Source organism: Ictidomys tridecemlineatus, unplaced genomic scaffold, assembly GCF_052094955.1.
Source record: "Ictidomys tridecemlineatus isolate mIctTri1 unplaced genomic scaffold, mIctTri1.hap1 Scaffold_160, whole genome shotgun sequence".
In the NCBI taxonomy this organism is placed as follows: domain Eukaryota; kingdom Metazoa; phylum Chordata; class Mammalia; order Rodentia; family Sciuridae; genus Ictidomys; species Ictidomys tridecemlineatus.
Window position 1 is genome coordinate 72131 of NW_027521401.1, and position 4669 is coordinate 76799.

The 4669-nt window shown below is 41.2% G+C and overlaps 2 pseudogenes; both read right to left on the bottom strand.

The window, feature by feature from the left end:
• Nucleotides 1-984: 984 nt before the first annotated feature.
• On the bottom strand, nt 985-1936 carry LOC144372757 (protein N-terminal asparagine amidohydrolase pseudogene; annotated as a pseudogene).
• A 1175-nt stretch (nt 1937-3111) lies between these two features.
• On the bottom strand, nt 3112-4272 carry LOC101962094 (nuclear receptor-binding factor 2 pseudogene; annotated as a pseudogene).
• Nucleotides 4273-4669: the final 397 nt, after the last annotated feature.

Below are 4669 nucleotides of genomic sequence, written 5' to 3' on the forward strand. Positions count from 1 at the left end.
AGAACTGAGAGCTCTGAAACCATGAGCCAGAACAGAAACCTTCCTCCCTTCAGTGGTTTATGTCAGGTATTTTGGTCACAGCATCTAAAACATGACAAATAGAATCGCTTCTATTCCCTTATACTTTTAAACTGCTATGACAAACTTTAAAATCTCATTGTAGAGTTTTTTATCTTTTTTTAAATCTCAAACTATAACAGATTTCATTTACATGAAAATGCATATACATGTTCATCCATAAAAATTAATGAATACCACTTTTATAGGATCTAAATGGTAAAATGTCTTCTGAGAAAATCTTTAACTCATGTGACAGAATAAAAACTTTTTAAAGTGCTCTGTGCATTAATTACCTTCAAAAATTCTATTTCAGCAAACATAGAAGGCTTCTTTTAGAAGTTTCAAACAAGGAAAATTTAGATTTGCTTCTAGTGTAATGCCTACCATAGAGTCAGCACTTGCTGTATGCCTCCTGGAGGATTTAAAAGCCGATTGGCCCACTGCACTAGCACATTTTATTGTTAAACACACACAAATAAAGAGCAGCCGAGAAGAGCTGGAGTAAACTGCCAACTGGTAAAACCCATCTCAAGTAATGAAAATCCTAAGAATAAACCCTGGGTGAAGAGAAAACTAACAGGAGGGAAAAAAGTCTAAATGTCAAAAGTAAAGAAACAAAAAATAAAAAAATTTATTATTTTTTTAAAAGGTGTTTCTACATGGGATGCTATTTTTTTAACCTAATTCTCATTGCTGAAGCTTCTGAACTAAAGTTTTTAGTGGAAAAACTGTATGATAGAAATCATATTTTTAAAATACTTTTAAAAGTATTTCTTTTTTTTTGCCTTTGCCAAAATAAGATTTTATTTTGAAAGTAATTTGAGAGACGCTGAGGAAGGAAGGAAACCTAATACTCAATGGTGTACATTCCAAATTTATCTTCTTTCCAAACCCCACCGATGGACTTTGTCATGTCAAAAAGTAGCTCTCTTTGGTAATTCCTACATTTAGCTTCCTGGAGGAGATATCTTTTCCCATAAGCCATCTTTGTTTTTCCTGTAGAGGAGAGCTTTATTTCCAGGAAACAGCATATTCATTGGAGAGGGGTATTTCTTTAAAAACATCAAGGTAGATCTGATATGTCGAACAAAGTGGGGGGGCTCAGCCAAAGGGGAAGTGGAAAGGTTCTCTAGTATTTGCTTATCATCTTGCTGCAACCAGAAATCCACATATGGAAATGGCATCCAGGAATATGGGCCTATCCGAAGTTGCTCAGTCTTTGCATCATAAATGCTAATCACGGGGCCTCCAGCTAAAGCTTGGGCAGCTGGCAGCTCCTCCTTGGGGCCTCGATCTTGAAATGTGGCTCTGTATATCTCTGCTGTTTTAATGTTGACAGCAATGCCATAAATTATTGGAAAGTGGTTTTCATTTTCTTCTCGGACATTTAATTTTGTCACACATAACGTCACCAAGTGAATGTAATCTTCTTGTTTGTCAAATTCACTAAGAAGTTGGTAAGTTCTTGTGACAACTGTCTGTCATCACTGAAGCCTCCCACGAGGTGCACTTCCAGCCTTCCACTTTGAGCATGGTCAGAAAAGGATTTTATGGAGTTCATGATAAAGGGGACCTCGGCTTTGGTGTTAGTTCCATCACAATGTGTCAGGCAGGTAGCCCCATTACCTGTGTGCCTCAGGACCACAATGTGACAAGGGGTGGCATCATCAAAATCCAGAATGGAGATGGAGCCATCCTTTGGGGAGGTCACTGCAAGCTCTCTTTGCTGAACATACAGAAGGCCCTGGGGTCCCACTTGTTGAACAGACTGACCTCTGAGAAGTCTGGCTCTTTCCTCCAGAGATGGGTGGGCTCGGACCAGCTCCCCAGCGGACTGCAGCAGGCGCACTTGCTGCCCATAGACCAGCAGCAGCATCGCAGAGGTGACCACCCGGGCAGGCCCAGGGAGGCGGTCTCCCCAGCCCCGGCGCCACCGCCACCCCCAGCGCCACTGGCACCCCCGCCCCTCGGACCGTAAAAAATATTTCACATTGAAGAAATCTTTCAATGGCTAAAAAAGTGTACTCTCCTGATAGAAATAAAAAATGGTGCAGAATCTGATACAACACCTTTGTGCTTATGCAAAACATGAAGTTAGACTCAGAGTCATGGAAAAAAATAGGTTAGTTTAAATGTATATTGACTACTTTGAAGTAACATGGTTGACTTTTGGTCCAATACGTTCTTACTTTTTCTCAATATGTTCTTGTGCCTACCTCACCACCAGTAGGATGACATCAATGGATGATTCTTTCTTTATATAAAACACAATTACTTTATTAATTTCTTACAATCAAATACTGCCAACTAACATTACTTCCATTTATGCATCATTAAAAACAAAGAATCATTCCTTAGTATTTTTAAGTGATGCATTATATAAAAAAGAACTTGAAATGCACACTGATTAATTACGTAAACTGGTATTTTTTTAAAAAAAGCATAACTGATAATTTGGTTCCTTTCTTCATAAAATGGAAATTTAAATACTTCTCCTGATAGTCTTGAGGTCAGCATTATGTTATTAGTGCAAAATGTGGGTATTATAGTTTCATCTAGAAAGGTGTCTATCCTATACACCTTACTTAAACAAACAAAGTGTGCATAACAAAGGCATACAGTCAATGCATGATAGAAAGCATGTTTCAAATACATGGCAGCCCCTCAGGCCACCATATTATTTAGGTTTTACATTATCATTTATGGCATTATAGATTAATTATACATAACACACAACCCTCAAGAAAAATAATTGGTGCTTGAGAAAATTATTCTAGGTAGCCATTTGGTTTGCATCGAGAGAAAGTGAACCTCCAAGAGTTTACTGTCTGCCATGTGGGAACCATTAGCTCTGGTGGGTAGATCAGATGTGCAATGTATTTCACAGTGACTCTTTCCCACATCCTGGCAGTGCTGCTCCTGCCAATCAGCCAGATGGTAAAGCACATCTGGAATTACCCTTGTGTGTGGTTTTCCCTTTTTTATTTTTTCTTCTTTTCTGGATTAACTCTGTTGCTGTATTTCTTCTGATCTCTCCAAAAGCCTTCCATTTCAAATATTCGTAAGTCCTTCCAGAAAATCCTCAGACAACTCCATAAGTGGAAGTTGTGGAGATGGAAAATCCAAGGGAGGAAGATTGGGTATTGGAATATCCTTGTCTTTCCCAGTATTTGCTGCAAATTTCTGCCAGGTTGAAGGTGTAGCAGTGTCTGAATGTGGTGGCAAGTTCCATAATGCTGACTTTTCTATAAAATCAGTATCCACATCCAGCTCCTTATCTACTGGAACTTTTACAAGTCTGGCTTTTTCAGCCTTTAGTGCTTTATTTTCTTTCCTTAATCTTTCATTTTCAGCCACAAGGAACTCCTCATACATTTTCAAATTTGCAATTTTGGTTGCCTGCTTCTCAATAATTATTTTATCATCCTTCGGGGCTTTGCTTCCAATACATGGCTGTGTTGTCTCACTCTTTTGCTGAAGTAAAAATAGTAGTGTTTCTGTATTCCTGTCAAAGACTCCCTGAATTTCAGAGAGGTGTTTCTCTGTACAAGGGCTGTAGTTCTGAGAAAGAAGGGGACTCTGAGCCTCTGCAACCTCAGTAGAGGGTTTGTGAGATGCCTGAAAATGGGTGGCTACATCCTTGTCTGTGTTCTGAGCTTTTGATAGTTCTTCACACTTTGCCCTTTTCCACCTCTCCTGGATGAGGAGAAGCTGTTCCATGTGGCTATCCCCTTTTAATTGCAGTGATAAATGAGCCTGCTCAGACTTGGTCAGCTTCAGAGCATCAGAAAGATAGGCCGTAGCCTTCTTGTGACAAGAAATAGCCTCTTGGTATTTTCCTGAAGCTCATAAACGGTCTGCTCTGCTGAGGAGCCAGGTTGAGAGATGCTTCCATGACTTCCAAAGACCCCGGCGCAGTGTCGCCAGGGCACTTGGAGGGAAGGAGGAGAAGAGCGCGAGGCAGCCTTGGAGACCGCCGCCCCTCAGCGAGCCCAGCGAGACCCTGGGAGGCAGGCGCAGAAGAGGCAGCCACCCTACCTCTTCCTTCCCCAGCGCCTTGGCTGCCCTCTGAGCGCTGCGTTGCCAAGTGCTTACATCACTGGCCCAGGGCTGGTTCCAGGTGGGAGTGAGGACAGGAGTAGGTGGGGTTCCCGGAGGGCGGGGCAGCGGCTGAGGTCTGCTTCCAGAGTTCAGTTTGTTTTTTTTCCCCATGAAATAGCTTCTGAAAGGGTAGTCGGATATTTTGTGAGGAGGTGCAGGCTTTTAGAACCTTAAGAGGGCTATCTTCCAATACTCACGTCTCTCATTTCCTGCTCGCCTGACTTTTTTCAGAATTCACTCTGCTTAGCCACATCCTATCTTGCACTTGTGTACCCACCTTTATCCTTGTATCTGTTGATGTTTTTCAAAAAGTAGATCTGAGAGCTGGGGTTGTAGCTCAGTGGTCAAGCACTTGCCTCGCACATCTGAGGCACTGGGTTCAATCCTCAGTACCACAATAAATAAATAAATAAATGAAGTAAAGGTATTGTGTCCATGCACAACATAAAAAAAGCAAATTTGAGCAGAGTTAAACCATATACTGAACTGGGCCATGATGTGAGTTAAC